Source organism: Clupea harengus, chromosome 2 (assembly GCF_900700415.2).
Source record: "Clupea harengus chromosome 2, Ch_v2.0.2, whole genome shotgun sequence".
Lineage (NCBI taxonomy): Eukaryota > Metazoa > Chordata > Actinopteri > Clupeiformes > Clupeidae > Clupea > Clupea harengus.
The window spans coordinates 28,964,736-28,992,245 of NC_045153.1; the positions used below are offsets into that span (position 1 = coordinate 28,964,736).

The following is a 27,510-nucleotide window of genomic DNA, read 5'->3' on the forward strand; positions in this document are numbered from 1 at the left end:
TCTGAAAGCGCTATCAGATGTGGAGTATAATTGAATGCTTTGGATTAAACAGTAGTCTGTATTAATGACATGAGTTCCTCAAACCTTCTACATGTTCAATACTACATTGCCCTCTGTGATACTTATACTTCTAATACATTTCCATTTTCAAATATTTCTAATATATCCTCTCAGAGACAGTTTTGAACTTAGTGAAAGTTTTAGATTTAAAATCCTTAGCATCTTAAAGAGCTGTTTTGTCATGAAGAGCTGCATGTTAATATCCCAAATGGAGGAATAATGCTTCACTGTAATTAATAGGACAGCTTTATTTATTCAGTCGTGAAGAGCCTTCGGAAGGGTTCCATTTGGGTGACCCTTCATGAGAAAAGAAAGTGATTCATGAAGAAATGGGCTTTTGTGTAATAATATGCGGAGTTTATAGTCGAGGAGATTTACCCGCAGTGCTGCTAAATATGTAAATAGGATCATTTTCTTTTAATTGGCAAATTTGTAAAAGGGCGACTCAAATAGATTAACATTTGCTCTTTGTTCAGATTTTACGGAGAGTTTCAGTGTGTTACATAACACTTTTGATGAATATGAAATTCCCGAGGTGTGACAAATGTTCTCATCTAAAACGGCTCAGGGAGAAAACAAATAAGAATGGAAGTATTATGAGAGTACTGCTCCCTTAAAAATTAATCCGTGATGGTTTAACTGGAGACCGTGTCACGAGAATAGATTTCTTGTGCTGTATCTTCCACATAATAAATATCCTGCTATTTAGATTTGATGTCAAAATGTCTTTGAAGCCTAAGCCCAAACCGGATGTGCTTCTTAACTTCCTTTATTAGGCTCTCTGCCTCTTTAAGAATGAGTTATTTAATGATCATAAGCCTTTTCTGGACAGAAATTCTATTAAGACAGTTTACATAAAGGAAATGCAAAAAATGTTCTTCATGAAGACATTTCTTTAATAATCCGCAGTTTTTCCATACATGAAGTTTTCTTTATACAAACTGTGCCTCAGCATGGTTTTGCAGCCACCCAAAAAGCATTTTGCTATCTCAGGCATAATATTCACAGTTCTATGTGAATTGTAGGTGAGTATTGGAAACTAGCATCATCCTATTATCTGTGTCTGCCAGCAAATTGGATCTGGAAAGAAGCCATTAAGGAGAGGAATTGCAGTCTGCACGATATGTGTTGGCGGTGTCTGTGTGTGTGTGTGTGTGTGTGTGTGTGTGTGTGTGTGTGTGTGTGTGTGTACATGTTGCTGTCCTTGGGCAGGAGAGCTGGCTCTCTGGTAGCAGCCACTCTCTCAGCGCTCCCAGCCACTCACTACGTCCCCTGGGCCTTAGAGGGGCTGGGCACGCTGCTTCTCCTCCACCTCTCTGGTTTCAACCCGCCCAGCTCTCAGGAACATGACACCCCAGTGTGTGGAAGCAACCGAACCTGCCCCCGTCAAGCGTCTGCAGCAAAGGCCTGACCGTGCACATCCCACCCCTCTCCCAGAGCTATTCCAGCCCTCAATAATTTACCCTCCCGATAAGACAGAACTCAGCTTCTGAATGGTACGATTTTTTAAGTTCAAAACTTTTAAAGTTAAATGTTGAGTTCTATTGACTGGTTTGTTTACTTTGGCTTGGAGCACTTTTCAACACTGTTTTGTGTTTTACGTATTCTGTCTTATCTCCACCTTTAAACGGAGTTAGAATAGTGCCCCAATCTCAGTCTGTTTTTGTGCATGTGCAATCTGTGCCTAGGGAATATCCTGGAAATCACTCTCAAGCAGTCTGTGCTTCACGTACCTTGCAGTTAGCTTCTTCCCCAATTAGTGGTTGCTGTGCTAAAAATGCCTCTTCTCTGCCACTCTACGTTTGATTTTTGTCTCCTGACAAAGCTTTATCTTCCCCCGCCATAGCCACTTATTTATTAACTCCTCTGTAGTGACACAGCCCCCTTTTCTATTCTCTTGCAACAGTGAAGAGCGAAGAGCGCTGGGCAAAGACAGATGTCAGACGAAGCGCATTCAGCCCGCTTTTGCCATGTTGTAATTTAGCTGTCAGAGGGAGAAGTCAGCCTTCCAACATGATTGTCACAATCGAGATGAATCATGTATGTGTCGTGTCAAAGTCAATCGGGAGGGAAACCTGATCGGTTGTTTTGAAAGCAGCGTGCGGTGATGGCCTGTCAAACTCGGCTGCTCCTGCAGAGAGGTGAAACTCTCTGCACAGAGAGGTTTAAGAGCTCGGGAGCAAATCTGCGGCTCAAGCGTAGTTACCAGCCCTTCTGCATCATTATCGCATTTGCTCTGATGGTGTAGGTCTCATTTTCCTGACTGACAGAGAGGATGTGTAAATAGATGTTGACAGCATGTATGTTTTGATGGCTAAGAGTAATGGTGAATTATAAATGATTTAAGGGCTGGGGATTCACTGCTAATACAATACTAATAATGCAAATTATCATGTCACAACTATTGTAGACATTTAGATCAGGGTTGTCAGAATAACACATTCATTGCGTTTCGTTAATTATAAAACGTCAAAAAAGAGTGCCGATTAATCACACTCTCTGATGCCCCTTGACCCCGTTTGTCATTACGCACTACTCAGTGATGGCTATATTGGATGGACATAGTGGGTCTTGGCCTGTATTGTGGTAATAGTTCATATTTCTCCCACTGCACGCTTTAGATGTGGAGCTACCATACATTTTTTTAGCTGGATTAGTAGTTATGTTAGGTCTACACCCCCATCTTAACACTTTGTTTTCAAGTTTCAGAATTTATGTTATAAAAAAACATTGCATTTGACTAAGGTGAAGCAAAGTTATAAGGCCAGTTGTTTTTTGGTGACATAAGTTTGTATGCTAGCAAGACTCGATCAGTCCTTGTTGGTGGTTGGATGTTGGTGTAGGCCATGTCTATTAGCGCACACTTGTGCACTTCAAACACTGACTTTCAGTGCTTAGGGCGTTCACACTGAAAGAACCAGCAGAATTCAGGGCACTGAAAGTACCCGGATGGCACACTGCAAACGGTAAAAAAATGCAGTGTGAAACGATGGACACTACTCGACCTAAACGGGCGCCATCATGGCTACGTAGCGGAAGAGGAGGAGCCCTTTCGGCAGCTTTTCAGATTGGAAAGTTGGCTGACTGACGCCTCACAAATCACTTCAACCATTATTGCTGGTTACAATAACTGTGTTATCTGATAGTACAGTGTCTATTTCTCAGTAAGTTTAAGAAATCTAAGCAAGAAAACGCCAAAAGATGTACATTTACATACAAAACACGGCCGTTAGCGAAGTTTGATCTTTGTTTAAAATTTCCAGTTGGCCGGAGGAAGCTGGCGCACAGATTTATGGGTAAAAGGCTCGCACATTTGTGTCTGTCAGTGTTCCATTTGAGACAACACTAATCAGCGACAGAACGCACTACAGATGTAAGTGCTTAGTGTGCACTGCGCACTGTATTGCAGTGTACTTCGTAAAGTGCGCGGTAGTAGATATTGCTGTAGTCTGGCATTACCTAAGTTAGCTAGCACGCTAGTTTTAGAAAAAAAACATTGAGAATCTCCTGGCAAATTGATATATGCGATTCATTCAGATTAATTAGATACTTTTTTTTATTTGCTTGACAGCCCTAATTTTGCAAATACTATACTATAAAATCTCAAAACTACAATGAAAGAATTACATAATTATTATGCAATTTATAAATCAAGTTATTTATTTTAGCTTTGGGAACTTTTCAAACATCGGTTTGACAGATGTGTCGTCTTGGCTGTTGTGTTGAACAATCATTTGCATTCATCATTACCTTATGATTGGAGCAGGGCAGAACTAAATCTGTGTCCCCTGTCTGTTTGGTTTGTGTGTCGTATGTATAAGAAATGCTGTAAGTGTTTTCCTCTCTGTGAGATCTACTTTCTCTCTGGGGAGGCAGGAAAGAATGAATACTCTTTACTGCACACTACAACTACAAAGTATGCATGCGCTTGTGGTCATAACACAGGATGAAGTACTCCAGATATTAAACTTTGTTGTTGTGCTTCCTCCATAATCATAGCCAATTTGCACAGCTGCTCCCTAATGGCTACTTGATCCTGGAGAGGAAATTGGTTCAATTGGAGGTGATTACAGCCCAGGTGTGTGCAATAACTTGGGATGGATTTGAACGGAGGCTGGCAATCTGGCTTGTAAACAAGTGCAAATCAAGTCGACAGAACGGAGTGTCTCTAATGATTTGGGTTGTATTCTTTTTGTTTTGTCTTATTGACATTTCATTTCCAGGTTTACATGAATGGGAGGCCAAGATCCTATGCATTAACTGCCTGCCCTCAGTCACACATTAACAAATCGCCATTCTGCAGTATTTACTTAACTACAGCTATACCCCACCTCTGGGCTGAAACAACATATCAGTGATCAAACCAAAACTCATAACACAAGCTTACTTTTAAAATGGGTATTTTTAGAAATTGACAAAAGCCTTCAGAAAGCAATAATAAAAGACACTAAATAAAGTGTACATAACCAAGAGAAGGACACAGTTGGCACGATTTCAAAGCTTTCAATTCATTCTCAATTAGTTCCACTCTTACTATGATAAGGCTGGAAAAAAACTAGCCACAATACAACAAATCAACACTTAAGTAAACATAAGTCAACCCAAGTCCCCAGCTGAGACGCTTTAGAACAGTCACCCAGCCAGAAGCCTCTCTACTCACTCAAACCTGCCACTGCAGGAGTTATTTATCAGACCAGACATCTCGTCCAGCAGCTATCACTCAGGAGGCAGAAGCTGGGCGGAGAGAGGGGAAATACAAATCACACAGAGAGAGAGAGAAAAAAGGCCAATCACACACAGCTGTAACATCCACATGGGCTGCTGTCTGCAAGGCACCAAACAGTACACACGGTCTGATTTGGTTGAGCAGCAAAAAATAAATGTCCTGTACCGCTGTGATTTTCAGAAACTTTTTTCTCCAAGTACACATGACTTGCATGAACTTGCTTTGGTTGGATCGATCCTACCTGACTTGGCCCCGGATCCCAGCAGACCCCAGCTGAGCCCCTTCCGTGCCCCCGATCCTCTGATTTCCTCTGCGGGCCAGCATGAGTCACGCAGACTCCACACAGGGGCTGGAGCTGCCACCCCCAACTCCAGTCCTACCTGCTGCGAACTGGCACAGCACATAACACCTTCCACCCAGCCAACACACTTTCATGTTTCTTTGTGCGCACACAGACATTGCAGAGGGTGTTGTGTAATTAATCCAATAAGAAATCTCCTCTGGACTTAATACATTGAAGTCATGGATGGATGTTCAGAACATCTAATCTCAAATGAAGAACACCATGTTTAGGGGGGTGGGGTATTTTTTTGTCCTGTTGTTTGGAACATTCAGGTTTTTTTTGCACTGGTTTTTTTTTAGAATGAGGTTTTTCTTATTCCTGACATCCATAAATCGTTGAGATTGGTGGCTGTTATACCAACTGTGGTGAAGAAAATGATATCCATCCAAGATTGTTAAATCGTTAGACAGCTAGGTTGCAGCTGCTTTTACAAACCTATATTTCTCCTGGGAGAAATTTGGTGGAACATTGCTGCAGAATGATGGATTTTTTCCCAGGAAAATCATCAGGCAATTTCTGTATAAGTGCTGATAAAGTGGTCTGTAAATGCTTGCTGGTTTATGGTACATGTATTCATTTTGTTACACAACACAGACATCAATCAACACCTCGCAAGGGGCGAAGACTGGATTCGTCAAAACAAGATAAATCTTCATGTATCTCTCCTTCCACATGGTGTTGCTGATGGTGAGTAGAAAGAAAAGCATTTGAACCAGGAATATTACATGACATATACTGTATTATAAATCCAGTAAGATCAAGAGATGAGCCCATATGCTGTATATATAAAGTATAATAGGAAACAAATATTTATAACATCTTTTCCTTTGGTATACTGAAATATTGTATATTGAACTGTACTGTATATTGAAATATTACCGTATAATGTCCCATTGTGGGATTGGTGCATAATCTGAATTGAGTGTATTGCTTAGTTTCATATATACTATTTATAAGATCAATAGATCCAGTGTAAAGTATTAAATAAACAGCCAGACTCCACTGTATACCTCGAATCCATGTGATGCCAAGCAGCTCTCATGGCCGTTCATTTAGCACATTTGCCATGATGGAATTTTCTCTACGCTTCCACTGCAAACCCAGAAAATTATAGGACATTCCTGTGTGACCAAGGGACACAAAAGACTTCATTTTTTCCATCCCTCCCTGAAAATCGGACTGTATTTTGTGGATACGGCTGTCAGTAAACAAGTATTACATAATCTGTGGAAGTGGTTAATATATGGAACAAGCTTCCTCTGAAAACATGAGTAATTTAACTGGAGTTACTATTAAAATATTCTCATCAGCTGGGCCTGAAATAAAATCTGTGTGTGTGTGTGTGTGTGTGTGTGTGTGTGTCTCTGTGTGTGTCTCTGTGTGTGTGTGTCTGTGTGTGCATGTGTTATACTTCTTGCTCTCTAGTTCTCCTCGTGGGAGAGAGAAAAAGGAAGACTAACCCTATCAGTAGATGAAAATGCTGCACTCCAGTGAATGTGTGATTAAACAGACTACCAGCGATACGATGCACGCAGCGCAGAACTGTGTCATTAACAAAGACCAACAGATGGCAAGTCTGGAAGAAGCCCAGAATCACACTGCATAAGGACACAGAGAGAGAGGAGCAGTCCAGGCCAGCAATTACATTAATAGTACTTTGGTCTTTGTTGTTTGGAGCACAAGACACAACCCAGAACTCCTGCTCCTTCTATTAGCAATTGTGTACTGGTTGGTAATTGAATGGCCTGCAATGATCCACTGTGGTCAATGTGGCAGCATTCTCCAGGTTCCCCATTCACGTCACAGCTAAACAGACTGACAGTATTATTCTCCTAGAGAGAAATGACAGTTTAGCTATAATTTCATAAAATCCACATAGTAAAACACCAATAAGAGGGAACTGAACATCCAAGTAACAGAGTGAAATGCAATGTCTTGACTATGAAAACTGTCTGTGCCTTCAGGTTGGAGCTCAGATTAATGTAAAATTAAAATAAGTTTTCTGCAGGCATCCAGCCAGCACCAATGACTGGGGATTACTGTAGGGATAATAGATGAGCATATTTAAAGGTTGTGTTTTAAGACCAGTAAAAACTCTCAGATATCATTCTCAGGTTCCCAGCTTAGAAAAAAAATGGATACCCTTAAACAAACTGAACACGTCACTCAGGCCACAATGCACATTCACAGGCATTCACTTTCTGAGACAAAATCATGTCTTCAAAACACTGTCTTGTTATAAAATAGATGCAGCACAGTTCATCCAGGGGGTTTAAATGCACAGGCTGGTTACGTAAGACATGATAATCCTCTGTTACTATGGATACCATGGCCCCAACTGGCTTCAGTTGTGCTGCAAGAAAGGTACGAATTTAAGCCGTTACTCTCACAAAAGCTCATCCCTCCAGAGCCATGGTACGTTGGTGTTGTTGGTGGATTAGTGGTGGGGGTTATTGTGCGTCTGGCATTCGTTTGGCATCATGGGAGCTGTGGCAACCCTTTCTCTTCACTGCACTCATTTCCCCTCAGAAACAATGTGAAGGAATGGACATGAAGAGAGAGGCAGTGTGCTTGTGGATGTCGAATCGCGTGCCAGTGCGGCGAAACACACTTGTCACACAAATGGAACAGAACGGAGGATCTGGCCTGTCGCTCCGCCGGTGCATGATTTGCCGTAGGTGTGTGGAACCAGATCGTGGGATTTTCTCAAGGGCTTAAACACTTTGTTTGCAGGAGCCAATCCACACAGTGTTACATCTTTGTCAAACCACATATTTGCCTTCATCTGGCAGAGAGCTCCTAAGCCAATCTTAATGAAAAGCCCCCACATATTTGACAAACACATCGACAGATAACGGTACCTTTTCATCAGAGCAGAGTGGCAGAGAGCCTTATCTAAACCCTGAGTACACAGTTTGGTGAGTGGCAGGACCATACTGCAAAGACAGAACTATCTATCCTAATTGCATTCGAAGCAGTAATACAAATTAATACACACTGTGGACTAATCTTAAAAGTATAATAAACACATTCATTATTTCCTGGCAAATAAATGCACAGCACCGTTTTGCACTGACCGGCAGTAATGTGAAACAGTGGAATTGCATCGAATGTCATAGCGACCAGTGATTTCAGAACATGCAGTTTACTCAGACATCTGCCATTCCATGATGTTCCATAGATGTTTTTCCAATAAAAAAAATATTTTCCATGTGTGCTAATCATTCCTTTTCACCTCAGGACATAAGTAGCTTCTATTTACATACTGCACTGTGGCACAAAAAACCCATCACACTCCACAGTATACAACTCGACCAATACTACACACATTTGCACTTATTATATTATTATTTGCATTTCTAGACACTGGACATACCATATAGTTCAGATAGAACCTATGCTTAGTATGCCATTAGGAAGTTGGTACAGAGGGTAAAAAGTTTAAGTGCCATTTCACACCATTCAAGGGATCTTGAATCCAAGTCTGTAAAGGGCATCAGAGAAGACAGGTGCAAGTGCACTGCTCCTCTCCCCAAGCGATCAGGGAGGCATCCATTGTTGTTGCTGCTGCTGCTGTGTGTGTGAGTGGGTGACTGCTTGTTTAACATGCAATATTGCATCATAGGAAGAAGACAACATACTGTGTAGGGGATTTTTGAACAGAAGGAAAAAGTGAGAATGAATAGCAGGCAATCATAAAATATACATCCAGACACGTCTAAACTATCTTGAAAAGGACTATGGCCTGTGTTTTCAAACACCACTGATGTCTTGAAAAAGACTTTCTGAGTAGGTCCAGTAGGGATGACAGTAAGCAGATATATCTCTACGATGTTACAGGCCTGAAAAACAAGTCTGTAAACTGGTCTGGCACTGATTGGGGTGCGTCAGAAACAGGAAAAATAGAGAGCTAAAACATTGACCATTCAAACATTTTCACAGTTTCTTTACAGTTATTGAGGTAAATAGATGCAGGTGTATCTCTGTAGTGATGTTTTCCATGTTGCCAGACCCTTATAGTAACATTTACGAGCCTGTCAGTGGTGAAAACAAGCGGTTTACTTTGATGTTCTGTCTTGCCTCATAGGATTCCATTGTATAGTCTTTTGTGGTAACTTTCTAACTCAATACTGGACCAATTTCGATTTTAATTGACCCAAAAAGATCTAAAAATAGGCCCAGGTTAAAAAATCTGGACGTTTTCCTTCAAGACCACTGATACCGTGTACTGACAACTAGCCAGTACCACTAGGGGGAGCTCCAGGGAATGGTTGCTCATGGTCAGTGCCTCGGACACCTTGCACTAAGCACTGGTCAGTCAGTGGACAGTGACTGGTCAGTACCACCATCAACAGTGATCATTTCAGCCGGAGGACCTCTTGAAACTTGTCAGTAACCAGATGAGGCCACTGACATTGACATCGAATACTGAAGTTCTTCCGAAATATTTTCAGAACACTAAATTATGTGACAAGACCCATAGACACTGGAAGTAGATGTGTGTGTGTGTGTGTGTGTGTGTGTGTGTGTGTGGGGGGGTGACGTGATCAGTGATAGTGTGAAATAATAAGCCTGTCTCCTCATGCAGACATAATGTGTTACAATTTAGAGCTTTTAATGCGCATGTGTGTGCATGTTGACCTGCACGTTGACTATCTAGCTAGTAGGGTCAAAGGCTAGCAGACTGTTCAAACCAATATCACAAAACAGGATATTCAATTTCTTTAAAAGTAGAGAATATTCTGTTAATATATCATGATCAATCCACCTGACTCAGATGTTAATGCAGTTTGTAGCCTTCTTTTTTTTCTTCGTAGACTAAATACGCCTTTAATGGAAGTAAACGTATTTCTGCCAGGCTGCTTCCCAACACAGCCATCAGTGGCCTAGTGTCTGTTGAGTACTGGATTTCACTTTCAAACCGTGTGCACACATGACAGCTCATCTCAGTCAGTGCAGGGGAAACAAGCATAGTAGATAGATTAGTTGTAATGAATGCATAAGTGGCATGGCAAATGTAGTGAAGTAAAAGGCTCAATAAAAAAATACTTGAGTAAAAGTTCTAAGATTTGTCTAATGGCTTTTAATTGTTTTGCACTTTTTATGAAAGGATTTTTATCAAAGTTTCATGATTGTTATGCGCATGCGAGGCTATACCTCCTTGGGTCCATTTTTTTATGTCATAATATTAAAGATGCTTTATAAACATCTGAATCTTACTTTATAGTTTTCTTAATAGCTGTGTACTTGTCAAATGATTTGATGTTTGAAATGAAAGGCTTGGGTCGGGGTCAATAATGGCTCAGTCTAATCAGCACTTCTGTGTTGGACAGGGCTGTCCAAGGTGGGGCACCACAAACGAAGTTATAACCCTTGCGAGGCGTAAAGTGGTCTATAATATGCGTCAGATGAAGTACTCCATGTCTCATGCCCACATTAACCTTTTGGCCTTGTATGATGATGATGATTACTCTGCAACTCATGCAGCCTTTTCCATCCTTTGTGACTTGCCATGCGCCGTGGGCTCACTTCGCATTGGGAGTTTACACCTTCCCCCCCATCACTGTCACTCTTGCTCTGACCGGTGTTTCCCCCTCTGCACCTCACCCTTCCTGTCTGCTGCTGCTGGGCGCGGAGTCCATCTGCTTCTGCTTCTGCCTGACACTCGGAAAAGCAGCACCGGCTCCATGAGCAAATCTAATTGGTGTAGTTCTGATGGCGAGGAGCGGATGAGAGGAAGGAAGGGCTGGCAGAATGAAGGAGAACGGGAAGAGGAGAGGAGAGGAGAGGAGAGAGCAGAGAGCAGAGAGCAGAGCCTCTGCCGTGAGCTCCCCTGGAGAACGGACGTGCTGTGCGGGGAGGCTGCTGAGAGGGCTTGTTTCCGCACGGCTCTCTTGGAGAGGCTGAGGGATCACTCGCGCTCCGCCACGCAGAGCCTCGCCATGTTTAACGGGATTGGCTGCTGGGCTGGGGACAGATTCCATTAATCTCCTGCTCCTTCTTATCGAATTAAAGCACCTTGAGGCGCAGAGTGGGGAAGCATTGCCAAAACCTCTCGGAGAGCCTGCGTCTCTCACTGTCCACCAAAAGAGTGTGAATGACACACACACAAACACACACTCACACAAACATACACACACACACACACATACATACATACACACACACACAGACACACACACATGTACTCACACAAACACTCACACAAACACTTGGCTCATGTAGATATGTTAATGAACCAGGACAAATTGAATGCACAGCCACATGTAGCTAGGAGCTGTTTCCTCTGTAACACTTGACCTTCTATGAGGCAGAACTCTGGAGGATACTGTCTCTATTGGCCGTAGGTGTGTTCTTACTGTCCTGTAATCCACACGATATGACTGCCTCAGGGTTTAACAGAGTTACAGATAAATGATGCTTCTGATTGATGCTCTAATATAGAGTTCGGGTGCTTTGTTGTTTGAGTGCTACTCTAACCTGTTACCAAATGAAGCATCCCCTTCAGGTTTTGCCATTTGCTGAGAAGAATAACCCTTTCTTATATGGGGTCAAGGGGGAAAAGTAAGCTAACTAAACTAAGCTAAACCTGAGTTTATCATGGGAGCCAAAGATGTCTGTGTTTCTCCACCATGCCTACCTAAGGATGCCATCCACATGATCACAGCTTGGAATGGCTAGATCCACACACGGTCACAAGGCCCAATACGGGCCAACTTCCATGGCAGAACTAAAATCAAGGCAATAATTAGGTTAGCCAGATGCACAGGAACTTCCTTTTTTCCCCCTATGGGTGGCTGAAATCTGAAATTAAATAAGATAATGGAAAAGGGGGATGATTCGATTATGTCTCTACAAGAGAAAAAGTGTTCTTTCATGGCAGGGGTGGTGTTTGTGTGTGTGTGTGTGTGTGTGTGTGTGTGAGAGAGAGAAAGCTGGGGCAGTGCTTTTACTTGTTAATATAAATTAGTACACAATGCCTGTTGTGGCATCTTCCATTTCCCCTGTTTGGATTGCATTAGCTTTGTGAACAAATGTGTCAGTGTTGTCTCGTAAAAGGTAGCTCCACAGTCTCTTGGGAGTGAGGAATGGTGGTGTCTACAGTTTGTTCACATATCCAGAGTCATTTTAATGTTACAGTCGGCAGGAAACATGCTAGACCACGGCAAACCATGGCAGTATTTAGAGAGAGATATGTATTAGAATTAAGTTCAGTTATATTGTGATGATGATAATAATTTAATTTGTTACAGCTTCTTTTGGAAGCTGTTTCATTTCAATCTAATTAGATTAAAGGCAATTTGTAATGACCAAATATTTCATGCTTCCCTACCGAGACTATAATTAATTGTTTGGGCTTGGTGTTAAACCTCCGTCTTTCACTAAGGTGTAAAAATCATAATGAATTAGCTGGTCACTGGTTAAAGCTATGTTTCAATGCCTGACTGCCTGTTGATTCTTTGGCTTGTTCTTTCACATAATTACAGTATATGTAATTCACGTTAAATTTGCTCCATATGCACAGCCTTGGATTTCTGTGATATTTTGATCAGTGTCTCACATTCAAACCATACAAAATTGGAATTGACACTACTGAAGAAATGAATTACTCGGTGAAAGAGAGTCACAACCTTAAAGATGGCTCTATTGTAAATACTTCAGGGTATTGCAGTTATATTATAAGTCTCCAATAACCTGCGCAACTCTGACATTTACCTTCAGGTGGTCTTGTGAGGAAAATAGAAACCTAATTACATTAATTACCAGATATGTCCCTACACCCTCTGTCAGACTTCTGTTGACTATTGCTTGGTTGCCATGTTGCCAGGGTCGGCCTGTTTACATCCTGATAGGGCCATCTCTGCTAATTGTCTCTCTTATATAAGTGAAACCTGTGGGAGATGGAGACTGGAACTGTCAGATGTGTGCAAAAACACAAACAGTGGAGATGGCCGCTGGCGATGCACAGAAATAGCTGGCAGAGGAGGCTCCCTAAGGGGCCATCTCTACTTCCAGCGGCAAATGGCAGCGGAACAGCAGCCACATGAAAGCCGACAGAGACCCAGTGTTTCACATCAAAACAAGGAAGCTGTGGAGGTGGACCTGTAGATTGGGCCTGCCTGCATTTGATTCTGGGAAAAGGATGTACGACCAAACTTCAGGCAATTCCCTGGTACAGTGGGGGTTAAGGGCAGAAGATGGCTGCTCCCAAAACTCCCTCTGACGCCGTCAGCTTCGTATGAAACATTTATTCCATTTCCATTGGTGCTATTTCTATTTACTGCCCAAATATTTTTCATGGAAATGCTGCCCCTGCCTGATGCCCAGAGCGGCAGAGCTGGACTTACCTACATCATCACCATCTGCCAATGGGTTGTAATCTTCAACTAATGTCCGGCCTCAAGTTGGGAGCTGTTTTTCTCTGAAGTCATAAGTTAGGGATGTATGGACTTGCTTTCAGTCACAAAAGGACTGTTGGCTCAATCATGGTGCTGAGATGTGGTAGGAGCTCTATTCAAATAAGATAAACAGTGCCCTTGCCTATGCTTTATTCGGAGTGCTCCACAGTGTGTGTGTTTGTGTGTGCGCATGTGTGTGTGTGCGTGCGTACTCGGATGCCATAATGCTTATGTCACACTGTTGGATGTTGAAAGTTGTCTTTGATGCAGCCACCTTGGTCTAATGCTGACATTTAATGGGGCACTGACTCATCAGGCAGCTTCACTTGTGTTCAGCAGTTATTCCTAATTATTTAAGGTGCATCGCTGCCTACTGACACACCGCACCAGCACAGGGTACACAGTGTGCTTGGAGTGTGGCTGGTAAGGAAACTCACTTTGGTTCATTACGATGACAAATTGCAGCCAAGGCCCTAAAAGCATTCTGTGCTGTTTGAGAAAAAAACATGACGGGCTTATTTTAGGAATGTAAACAAATTCTACAAAGGTTGTAATTTGGCCGAAAGGAGTTGAGCTCAGAGCAGCATTCTCTCTCTGGTGGGCATGATGTGTGTTACCATACATTATATTAGCCCTGAGTGAAGCTGATGGGAAGGATGCAAGTCTCAGTGTGAGTGACAGTGTTCTTTATGGCTCCTGTGCGACGTGCAACAATGATGTGATAGATGACACGCCACTGAGATTTTATTCACTGTCATTGTCATTAACTGAGCTCAGCTGTTATGTTAAGGCACATATCATTCTTTGTGATGATGCCAGGTGTTTTGCCAAGCACTCTTTAACAGTGCAGAAGGCAACACTGCCTTTAAGGGAAATTTAAAATCTTCTATAAGAAATATGGAAATAAGGAAATAAGAAAAGGGTAAAAGGGTGTTTGAGTAACAAAGAAAGTTCAGCATTTTTAGGATGTCTCTGAGCGTATCCTTTTTTATTTTTTCACATTCAGTCATACTGTTTGTTAATCACGCCTACTAGAGGCAATGCTGTCTACTGCCTCTTTAAAGACCAAATAGTTATCTTCCTCCTGTTGTATATATATATATATATATATATATATATATATATATTAGGTTGTCATTTGACAGTGCAGATGAAGTACTGTTCGTGACAGGCATAGAGAGTGCATGCAAAACTTCATTAAGCAGCTGAAGCCCTATTGACAGCCAAACATTACCTTGATGATGAGACTACACAGAGGTAAAAAAAAACATCCAGGAGTATCATAGACTTTCCAGTTACGGGCAAAAGAAGTCCGAACCATCTTAAAAGGGCAGAGGCCATGTGGGTGCGTGTGCCGAGACACGGGGAGGGTCAGAGAAGGGGAGTTGCAGCGGACCACTGCGATCTATCAGAGACGTGTGTCATGTTGTGTACATTAGAGGGCCCCACAGCTGTTCTCCCTCCCCTCCTCTCCATCGCCAGTGGTTCAGTGAGGCCTGCTGCTGGGTCTCTTTGATCATGAAAGGGTCTGGCTTTATCAACAGGAGAATTCTCTCTCGTGCTCTTACATTTTTATCAGCTCTCTGCAGAATGTTTTGTTTGGAGGATAAGTGCAAATGGAATTCTCCTGACGAAAAACAACACACGGGGCAAAAAGAAAATGCATTGCATAAAAACAAGACTGAACCTCTCGCTCTTTTTCTGCTTGTTTTGTTACTACGCTTTTAATTACACCGCTTTACTCTGAATTGTTTTTATTTTCCTGATAATGTGTTTTTTTTTAAGCTGGCTTCCACTGGTGTTATCTTGGATAGTTTTTCAATGATGTGGTATGTGGTTAATCCCCTAACTCTAATTAACTTCATTCATTTTGCTGGGAGATGATCTCTCATGTCCTTAAGCCATTAATGCTAAGTACACTATTGCTACACAGTATACCTCCAGTGCTTAATGAGGAGTATGTGTGACATGCAGTTAGGAACTCCAGATTTATAACAGTACAAATGATGTATGTGTTGTTTTGAAACACTGGCATGCTAAATATGATCAATCACTGACTGAGAAACTCAGGTTTTAATTAAGACGAACAAAAGAACAAGCCGGTCACAACAGAGATACTCTGTCAGCCTATGGTGTAAACAACTCTGAAATCTCATAATCCTTCCATTGCTTGAAAAAAATTTGATACAAAAGAGTTTTTTTGCAACATACCAAATACATCTGCAACAGGTCCATGTCATCTTACGACAGCTAAATGAAGAAGTCATTGTGGTTTCTGTCATCAATTCTGTATGTATGAAGCTGTTAAAAGCCCATGTATAGTGATTAGTGGTTGAAATGAGTCCGATGATATACTGGTATCTCTGACCTCTCTGCCTTTCAGAGGTTCACTGACTATGGTATGCCCTGCTGTGTTTACAGTAACCAAAAATAGAAAATCAGACATAATATTTCTTTTGTTTCCTTCAGAAGGCAGACATCTGTAACTGTAACATCCAAACAGTTGTTTTCTCAGAATGCAATGTGATCAAAATCTTCCATGAGAAAACACTACATGCAACCCGAGCAGGGTGAAGATGAACATGGATCAATATGATGATAATAATAACAATAATATAATGACAACATAATGATGATAATAAACCTCAGCACAAAGTGTATTTCTCTGGAAAAGTAACGCAACGTCCCATTTCCCTCCATATTATAGGTGGTTATACAGCTCTGTCCTGCTGCCGTGCTCCTGGCAGTTGTGTCGTGACTAAATGACTCCCACAGCAGGTTTGCTCTGTGCTTTTAGCCACATACAGTGATGGGTGGGAGAGCATTGTAATGCTAATTATTGCCTCCTCTTTTGTTCAGAAAAAATGCACAGCTTTCCTGAAAAAAGGGTCTTATGTAATAGCATCATTTATTCAAAATCATTTTGATGTGTAACACATTATGTGCCATTTGTGCATAATCATGCAAATGTGAGTGATTTTCGGAGCCACAAAGCATGAATTAAGAAGTGCTTTTTATTTGTAAGCCAGAACTGACTATTAAGGTAAATTGACCAACCTGTTTTTACTCCTTAATACTATTATACATAATGCCGGTGTGTTTGCTTTTGACAGTCATTTTTTTCTCTTAACTGGTTTCACAGATGTCACAGGAAAGGGGAAAAATGTGTAGAAATATATCTTCGCTGTGATTGGGTTGACATATGATCACCCTTAAATTACTGGAAACTGCACAAACTTCTCTTTGACCGCAACTATTTGCTGCGCAACCAGCAGTAAACCACAGAAGCCACCAGCGCATGAAAAGGCGGGGTGGAGCTAAGGCCATCGTGACATCCTCTGAGCGCATTCCAAATCTGCTTTCAACTTGTGTGCTCTCTGTTAATCCACGCTCCTCTGTTATTTGATTTGTGGATATGAGATGCTGATGATCCTGTCCCAAGAATGCCCTCTGATTTACGTCACTGATCCCATAAAAACAGAAGGGAGGGTTGGAGAGGTTGGATGACATCGTCTTTTGTTGCAATCCATCTGGTCCTGATTTGTTGACCTGCTGAGAGGTCGGTAGCATCCAGGTCACAACAGAAAAGCCTTTACATTCAGTGATGATGTGCTTACTAAAGTGATAAGACAGTCAGACTAAATTGCTTCAGTTACTGAAAATAATGGCCAGGACTGACAAGTAAACAAACTCGGCACAGTTAGGGCTTTAAATAAACATCTTAAATGATGAACAAAATAAAATTCCCTGTTAGAGGGCGTGGGCTATTCCATTTTAGTAGGCTAGGTCATCTTTCATTCAAACTGCACTCCTCCTTCTGTCCTCCACTAAATTCTGAGCCTCCAATCAGCATCCACTTGAACATTTCCCCATTTATGTTACAGATAGGCCTACAGAATTATGACACTTTGACCACTCATCCACAATGTGTCAGTATCACAACATTCATATGATTCAATTGTCAGTATGGCCACAATATGAACTTACAGAAAACGGACTCCATAATCTAACTGCACTGAAACGTTCAGATGCAGGTTTAATATCATACCACTGAAACTAGTAAGGCGTACAGAGAAGTTTTCCAATTTCACGAGTCATCTTACCCAGGAATACACAATCTGTTCCTATAACCCCGCCTCTGTAGGAAATGCGGGGCAACGACACGTGATCTATTTGCCAAAATCCAGTATGGCGGAATCTGTCGGTGGGTGATTCTCTCACTGGCGTACTCTCTAACGGGAATTAAGTACGTTGTGGTGTTCCGAGTGGAGCAGCCGCCACTGGATGCACTTAGGTAAGCCCCAGAATATGGTTTAAATGTTTTTGTCCATCTGTTCTACGCCCGTGTTTGTAGGGAAAACTCGGGAAGAATTGCATCGAAATGAGACAATCAAAACAATGTGTCTGTCGGTAGTTAATGTTGTATTGCAACGCTAACAGCGTTTCAGTCGGGCAAGTTGTCTATCGCATTTCGTTTTTCCAATTATTTCAGACACATGATAACTTAGCTATGAAGCCCATTTACAAATCGAACTACTTCTCAAGGTATATGTGGATGTATTTACGATTTTATCTACACCTCTCAATCCGGCAGCATATATTTTAGATGGTATGATAACCCACGTTTGCCAATGGTTCAACATCTCGGGCAATAGAGCAATGTGGACGACTGACTGGCCTCTCCTCTGGCCAATTTAAAGACATTTCTGTTCGCGATAGATGCGTAGCAGGGCGTTTCTCATCAGCTTTCAGTTCAGGTATGACCTGCTTTGGTCAGTGAAATGCGTGTATCTAGACAATTTAGTACATGGATCTGTTTTTTGTGTGTGGAGGGGCTAGGTGCTCTGGCGCGTTTTTTGTGAATGAGAGAAGCTTGTTTTTTATGTATCTGGTGTCCCCACCCCCGAAATAATGATAGGCTACTCTAGCTCAGCTGCTTCAGCCAAGGTTTTCGTAAACTTAAATCGGTTGGCAAGTTATGTTCAGGTGATGTTGGGCTACAATGTTAGTCATATCTGTTGATAGATTTCTCGCCAGCCCAAATTGGGAAGTTTAGAAGTTATGAACTCATGGCGTAGGATTTTGGAAGCGGCTAATGTAAAGTAGCTAGCAAGCTAATGTCGCATGGTTATTTAAGTTAATATTATGCAACCTCTTTTTTTTAGCGTAAGATAACTAACCACCATAGATTTGCTATCCAATATTTGACTGGCTAACTTCTACACTTCTCTCTGGCAACGTTAAACATGTTTGGTTAGGATATGTACCTATCCCTAAGTTAATAATAATCAATAACTTTATTGTTTTATCTCTAACGAAAAGTATTTTGGGAATAATGTTGCTGCCAACCAGTGGTTGAAGTGGTCAGGTGTGGTGCAACAGGCTAGATGTGGAGGGAACATGTAGGTTTTAACAGTCTCTATATCCTATCACTGCCCTTTACGGATGTGTTTTATATAATGAATTTGTGTTGATATGGGGACCACAGTGGCCTTACTAGTTGTCTTTGCAGGTGGAGGTGGGGTTCACCCGCTTTGCTATCAATTGAACAGACGGCCGCATGAAAAATCCCGCTCGCCGTCTCTGCCTGTTGGAAGCTTGCCCTTGGCACATTCCAGTTACCAAGGACTAGCAGTCAGGCCTTGTAAATTCCAGGCCTCACAAGGAGAAGGTCAGTCAGCCTTCCTAGATATTGACAAAGGCATGACAGTGAACCAGCCTGTTATAACGACAGTTTAGGTAGGGTATGTAACGAAATGGCGTTGTATGTTGTTGATATGGCTTTTGTAGTTGAAAATACCAAGTTAAATCAGTTTGAAGGCCTCGCTAATCAGTTCTACTCCTCGGGGTGCATAATTAACAGTGCTGGCTGATTCACTGTGCCTGCCAGATTGTGCGGTGTGTTGTATCTGTGCCGGAGAGAGGGAGTAAGCGAGTGTGTATGTGTCAGAGAGAGGGAGTGCTGGGTCCGAGCCAACCTAACGTGCTCAGTGGGAGAAGCTTGTTAATGGCATGCAGGGGGGAGGGACAGCAGGGTGTCCTGTGGACACCTTGTATGTCAAGGTAGCTGATTAATGTTGCTGTCATATGTCCTTTTTTTAATAGTGCAGTGCATGTGTGAGACATGTCTTGTTTTTTTTACAGAGGTGTGATGTGAAGAGTTGTTGTTCCTTCTGTTTTGGTGGGTGGTGGGAGGGAATCTAGCACCTAATGTCCTGCTTGACTATTGTGATGTATGAAGACAATTGCACTGGAGCACAAGGTAGTGGGGCTATCCTTGTGCCCATGCCATCACTGTACCTTTCATTGTGTGCTGGCAGAACTTGCCTTTTCCTGCCTTCATTTGGCAGCCTGTTGCAACCAAAATGTTCCCCAGGATTGCAATTACGATGCTTGTTTGTTTGTGCTGTTAGTCTAATGAACACTGGCAGTGCACAGCCATCCCCATGACTCCTTATTTGCCTGAGGTCGAGGTGATGCGACCCTGGGGTTGTGCACAAAAACAGTGGGTCAGGGCAAACAGATCTCCCACTGGTCCCAGCCTCAGCGTGGCCGTGTGCCATTACACAGCTCAGCATAGCCCAGTTCCAAAGGGAATGAGCGATCGGAGGGGAGAGTGGTTGCGAACGAGCAACAGGAGTTTCAGACAGGCGGCCGAGGTAGAGTTGGAAGACGGCTGGAGCGAGAGGAAGACGAGCTCCAAGCCCAGTGCTCTCAGTAGCCACAGCAGTCGTAATAAAAGAGAGCGGGCACCGAACTCATTTCCTGCGTCCTTTTTAAATGCTGCTTTTTTTTTTTCACTGCCGTCAGTGTGTGCTGGCCTGAAAATAACTGGGTTTGAGACGTGTAGGCCGTGTCTGCGGTGGGACTCGCTCTCTCAGGAGGTGGCCGACGGCGGGCGGCCTCCCTCCTTGTGCCGGAGTGCTGCAGTGGCTTTGGTGGTGGTGTTGACACATGTGTTTGAAAGATTGTTTACGATGCTGTCGTTCAGGAGGGCCTTAACATAGACTGCACAAAACTACACGCAGACACATGGTGAATTTTTATCCAGCGTAACGTCGACTTCAGTCTGTTCCGTTTCCTCACTTGGGTTTACCAGAAGACAGCCCCTCAGATTTCAGCTGGGACGTTTGGGAGGCCACAGAATCTCTGAATAATGAACCGCTACTTCACTCTTAATGAAATATTTGGCCAAAAACCTGAATATTTTGGCAAATGCACAATAGCATTTGGAACCGAGACAAGCAGTGGAAATATTTCTTAGGCCAGACACGGCAATAACACTCTCACCATGTTGTTTTTCAGGAGAAAAGTGGAGTTTTCCAACATCTCTGGAAGTTGAGAATACAATATCTCAGTCTTACTATTCTTTACAAGTTATGCTTATGGTTTCTCCTCTTTTTTTGGTTGTTGTTGGTGGTAACGAGTCATATTCACTGCTAGTTCCATTTGGCTCTTTTGTTAAAGACGAACAAGAAGCAAGAACTTGTTAAAGGTCAGGGAGGAAGTTGAGGTCAGGCAGTCTGTAAGTGACAGAGGACCACTCGTGACCCACATTGAATGCCCGAGAACACAGCCAAACCTCAGAGCTCAGAGAGACAGGTGGGTGGATGAGAGCAGTGCAGATGGAACATGCTAAACCTTCTGGGACATTATTGACTTCACACAGTCTTTCTGGTCGTTGTGGTTGTTTGTTTTTTCTTTTAAATGCCACATGTTGCTGGTCAGGATGTTGTGGTAGGTACCAATACCTCTCTCCTTAAATTCATAAAAGAATACAAATAGTTAAGCAACAAGGAGAAAGAGGCTGAACAAGAGGAATCCCCAGCTCTTCATCCCCTTCAGCACCCTGTCCACATATCACCTCAGTTCTCATCAGCACATCCCCTGCCACTGGGGCCGTCTCCCCTCCATCCCCCTCCCGCTCCTAGTCTCTTGCTCCCGGGCCATTTCTCGTCTTGGCCTTGGGTAACAATGGGTTCAGACAGCCGTGCTCTTAGACCGCCTAATGAAAGACCAAGATGGTAGCCGGGCTTTGTGAGCCCCCCCCCCCCCCCCTCCAAACCTCCCAACCCCCTCTGCTCCCTCCCTCCCGGCTCTTGTCCTGCCCTCACCCTGCCCCGCCCTTCTCCTCTCCTCTCCTCACCCCTCCCCTCCCCTCTCCCATCTCACTCAGGCCCTCTCTCCAGCAGGAACAATTAAAGCCAGACGATGCCTGACCGACTTTTTTCAAGGATTTTTTTGTTTTTGTTTGTGGCCTGTAGCTTCATACTTTGTCATCTTAGACTTCTATCGTAAGCCCATGCGACCTCCTTTTATGCTAGGTTTATACCCTTTCTCTATTTAGCCTACCTCAATGTGATTCTCTCTAACAATTTTTTAATTTCCTCTCCCTCGCTCGTTCTCCCTTTACTTCTATTGCCCGCATCATGTATGCACTGAAGTTAATTATTTATAGGCAATTAGGTATGAGAGATGGCCTCTGTCTAGCAAGAGAAATATATATTTTAGAGATTAATTCAGTGGGCTGCCTGCAACCTAATTGTTGTTTACTTGCAGTTTTAGCTACATGCTCAGACTGTCACAATGACTTTGACGCAGCTCAGGCTTTTGGGAGGGGGACTTCCTGTACAGCCCAGGGGATGGGGGTGGGTGGGGGGGGGTTAATCATAGCAGGGTAAAGAAGACAGCCTCTGGCATTCTGGCAGAAGAGATGAAAACAAATACACACATTGTTTTCTTTACCTGCAAAAAAATGTTAAGTGTTCATTAAATTACGGACTATGCATTTAACGGAAAGAACATGTGATCTGACCAATTTTTAGGCTACATTGCAAGTGAAGGGTTCATCCCTAGACACACACACACACACCAAACACACACACACACACACACACACACACACCAAACACACACACACACACATACACATACACACTCACAACATGCATATCCACACCCAGTCGGTGGAAATCATTGGTCCCTAGACACCTGTCAGACCAATATTGAAACTCTTCTCAGCCACAACAATCTGTAGCGTGTGTATTCATTTCACACAGATTCACAGATACACAGCCTCAGCATGCATACCCACACACTAATGCACTCTCTCATTGGCTCCCTCTCTCACGGAAAGTACAGTTGACCTCACTGGAAGCGTTACAGTTAACATGTTTTGACACGCTCATAATGTACAGTCTAAATTCGCGAGGAATGGACGCTTGACAAAAATAGGTCTGGGAAAAGAAGGGAGGGGGGTGGTGGTGGTGGTGGTGGTGGTGGTGGTGGTGAGGGGTCAGAGGAGGTCCATCATGCCTCATCATGGCTCTCCCCCCGCCCCCCCGACTGACAGTCTTCTGATCTGCAGTGGGGAAAAAGGTTCAATTCATTTGATACCAACTATATCAAATCATAATATACTATTATCGTATTATAGGATAACAGTTGTTATAAGAACAGTTTAGTGAAAGGTCTTTTCAGCCAATCAAGTTGTATGGCCCGAACTATCCGAGTTACTAGGTTTTAATACTAGGCTTTAATACAATGACGACCAAAAAGAATGCCTCTAAGCCAATCACAATGACAAGCTGGAACAGTTACGCTACATTACTCAATTTGAGTGATAGTGATACTCACATTTACCCTTTTATTTCAACATAGTCTGAAGAGTGGGATTGTAACCACATACCAATCAGCTTATTAGACCAGATAAATAGTAGCCTACCAAACAAAATGCAGATAAGCGTTCAAAAATCTATTTCTGGAATCCCAGGGAGCTGTGCGATACCACCAGCTCAAAGACAAATATTAGGGCTGAACGAACGTATCTCATTTCAAATGCGCTTTTAGAATTCTGCTGGACCTGCAACTGAGACTAGAATATCTCTGTTAGCAGGGAAAAGTGTTGCTCCTGTTTCATTTGGCTAAGCAGAATAAAGGCAGGGGCTTCTCATCTGATTTCAACAACAACAACAAAACGAATTCATGTACTTTACTCTCTCCTTGTACATACAATGTCTGATGGTCTGCTATGTCACTGGGGATGACTGTAGGTGAGAGAAACCCCAAATCATAACTTGCCTCAGTTGGTGAACAACCAGTTTGTATCACCAAACAGGTTAGTGGGATGCCAGCAGAGGGTGTGCAGAAATACATTCTATATGCCAATGTTTACAGTTGATGAAGTGATATGTGCAGGTATATAAAGTTCACTGACCATATAAATGGCTTTATATTTTAGGGGCAATTAAACTACATGATCGCTTAAGTTATATACAAATACATTACATTTAACAGAACACACAAGTGATGTTTAAAAATTGTGCTTATTTTTGCCAAGTGCACATCGTTTCTACTATTAGATGACGAGACTATTAGTGATACGGTTTAGGTGTTTAGACTATACCTACTTCTGGTTTTTATTTTTATGGAGGCTACTCACAAATGTTAAGCCACTACTCAGAGATTAGAGCATTTTAAACTACCTAGATTTCTCAGTCATGATCTTTGGTGGAGGATGTACTTGAAGCTGGGGTAGCGGCTTTGTTCCTGTTCTGAAAATAGGCGTAGTCCTGCCAACCGCTGTGAGAACGTGTCAAGACTGGGGCACCACCCCAAGACAGGTTCTATAGACTATTGACTTTGAAACTCCGACCCCATGTTTCATTTAAATCTTTTCTTTTTGAACTTTCTTTTCTGTGCATGTGTGGACTCAGGCACAGCCTTACTCCTGTTGCTCTTTGTTGGCCTGTTGCTGGCCTGTGGGTGGTCATTGTGTCGTCACAGCGGCCTGTTATGGTGACAGCGAGTGCAAAGACCTGTGGGAGCTGCTGAGGCCGAGAGCTGAGGCCAGCCTGTACAGTCTGCGCCACCTGCTCTTGGTGACCAATACACACACACACACACACACACACACACACACAGAGAGAGAGTGAAACTTTCCACGAATCCCTCTGCTCCTGGATTCTCCTGTGGGTGAGAACTGATTCATCAGCATGTTTTCCTCCACGCCCCCCCATAGACAGCCATTATGTAATAGGGCAAATACCTAACTCTGTTTTCAACTGTTAGTCTCTATACCCTCTAGTCTTGGTTGTCAGCTTGCTTTTTCACCCAAGGTAGTGAGCAAAAGCTGTGGCATGAATGGCAAGTGAATATGCTCTTAGTTATTAATAATAATACATATTTTTTTTTTTTACCCTGAGCCCTAATTTGCCATATTTTTGGCCCGGCCAAGCGCCAAGCTATACAATGTAATTCCATGGGGAATGGGGCATGTTTTCTGCCATTGACAGGCTCATAATGTAATTATAAGTGTCCGACTGCATGGGTAGGATCCCTACAGAGATAGACCTGTGTCTGTTAACCTCAATAACTGTAAAGAAACGGTGGAAAATGACTGTTTCTACAGAAACTATAACTGAAACTTAAACTACAGAAACAGTCCTAACTCAATATTGGACCGATTTTGGTCAAAACGTTCTGACCTAAATTACCCTTTCATTTAATGTACTCCCATTTTGCTTGATGATCTTTCAATGTGCATGGTAAGCACTGAGTGTCATATTATTTACATAGTAATCTTTGTCAATCTGCCAAAGCAATTTACCGACATTAGCACTCAGAGGGCGTTAATTGTAGCCATGGCCTGCGTGTTCCCTCCCCTTCTTCCCTTGACGTAGGGGAGGTTGAAGATGTGATGTTTTAATCTCAAAGAGTGCTGATCTGAGGGCTGCCCCTCCCTGCTTTGCGGAGGTGTCGGGGAACGGAGACAAGAGCCCACTCTTGGCATCTGCATCGAAACGAGACGTTTGTCATTTCCTTTGTGGTTTATAATAAAGCGCTGCTTTGCTTTTGTTCTCATGCGTCTCTGTGTGCATGCATGGTTTAGCAGTCTACACATGATATTTTCGAGCTCGTGCTGAAAGGATGTTTGCGCTGATTAGAGTTGACTGGTCAGCCCTCACATATAAGAAGCAACATGTACTCGTACTGTCTGCGGCTGTGGGGTCTCCAGCGATCAAATTCAAAGGCCAGCTCGGCACTTAAGCAGTTGGTGATTTTCTAAATATTATGGTCTATTTAAGACTGGCATCAAGTGCCAGCATGTAGTGAAGTTTCGTCAGTGCCACCAGATGAAAAACATGAGCACTGTGGAAAGAAAACAATGAAATGTCAAAATGGCGCTGTTTGACGCTGTTCAACTTGTAATGGAAATTCACGTTGGCTCGGCACAGCCCGGCTCTGCGTGCCAAATGGAAAACTACAATGGTGCTGTAAAAACAAACAAAAACAAAAAGACTGTCATGGTGAGAGAACAGCTCTTTTGAGAGAAAACAAACCACCAGGATCACACGCGTTGCCTCCAAAATCTTCCACTCCCCTGCACCCAACCTCTCAGAACCGCCACACCTTGCACTAGAAGTTGCAATAATAAATGATGCTGATCACTCCCTCAATCCATATTCCACACTACTGCCATCAGGACGTGCAGTGGAGAAGAGCCCGCTTTGGCAGAAGTTTTGTCCTGTCTGCCATAGCATAACTAAACATATTGCCTTGCTATCCATCCATTCATTCCTCCCTCCCTCCCTCCAGCCACCCATCCATTCATCCATCCAGTATGGCTCAGGGGTTAGTTGAGGACACCTGTGTGTGTGTGTGTGTTTTGACTGCAGGAGCTGCCTCTGTAGGACCCCTTTCAGGGAAATAAGTACCTACCCTGGCGTAGGTGCTTCTGTGCAGCCCTGGAACTGCTGGTTGATGCTTGCAGTGATGGTTGACGCTTATTGGTTTGTGGAAGACAACAACTAGCGCCATATTTACAACCAGCAAGAGTATTTATTTACTTATTTTAACCAGAGGTTATGCGGTAAATACAGCAAAAGGAATTATAGCTTACAGAGGGGGGGGGGGGGGGTCATGACTCCAGAGTGTGGCCGCACATGCACTGACATTTAGCAGATCTGTCTCTGTGTGTATGTGTCTAGTGTTTTTTTCCCACCCACATTCTGGGAGCTGGAAGGGGGCCCCCCGATGATGGCTGATAACATTAGTCCACAGCAACGACGATTCGGTGAAAACCCCCTTTGAAATGTATGATTTTGTGCAGGAGACATCAATGCTATCCGTTTCTTCACCTCCCACCTCCTTGTTCTGCTCCTGATGCACAAACATGCCAGTCACTACATCAAGTATAGTATGCACTTTATTCTGTACTTCTGTACAAGGTTCGCTTGAAATCTTGAAGGCTCAGGCTTTTGCCTGGGGCCCTCCGAGTCCATAGAAATGCCCCATGTTTTCCAAAGACCCACCCCTACTCTACCTCTCATTGGCTTTGACCCTGGTATTCTTCTCTTCAGAATGCGGGTGGGGGGAAAAAACAATGCGTGTGTGTGTGTGAAATCGCACCCTGTACTCCTCCTCATTGACCTTAAAACATACTGGTAATTCATTTAGGCTTCCAATGTGTATGGGAACTGACAAAAAAGTAATGCTTAAAATGTATTATTGTGGCATCAAAAGGTGTAGTGGGTGCACCTAAATTATGTGCTGGTTAGTTGTACCAGTGCAACCAATGTAAAATGTTAATCTGGAGCCCTGCTTGGGGTAATCCTAGAAATTCTCTGGATTAACAGTGTAATGTTGGTGCTGAAATGTATTGTTATTTTGTCATGCTCGGTATTGGCTTTGCAATCAAAGAGCAAAATGATTAGGCTATATGAAGGTCTGGTAGATCCTGCACCGCGGCGGCAATGATTAGGCTATATGAAGGTCTGGTAGATCCTGCACCGCGGCGGCAATGCAAAAGACAAAGGGCACAGAGTAGAGGGCCCTTCCTGTAAAGGTTTACGCCACTCGAAAGTCCCAGGACTTCATGCAGTGGAAAGAAGCCTTTGGTCAGCCTGCAGACGCCACCTCACCTCACCTCACCTATTCAACTGTCCTCTAGAGGGACAGACATGTCTGCCCCTAGTCCCCCA

General features: G+C 43.0%; 1 protein-coding gene across 5 annotated transcripts in view; it reads left to right on the forward strand.

The window, feature by feature from the left end:
- The first annotated feature begins 17,709 nt into the window (after positions 1 to 17,709).
- hdac4 (histone deacetylase 4) overlaps positions 17,710 to 27,510 on the forward strand; it is a 161,366-nt gene continuing 151,565 nt past the window's right edge. For 4 of the 5 annotated variants that reach the window (XM_031560027.2, XM_031560040.2, XM_031560049.2 and 1 more), the window contains exon 1: positions 17,710 to 17,822. The gene's annotated coding sequence lies outside the window, so the exon portion shown is untranslated. Of the gene's footprint in view, positions 17,823 to 19,040; positions 19,200 to 27,510 lie in introns of all 5 variants that reach the window. The other variant, XM_031560032.2, reaches the window with a different exon arrangement.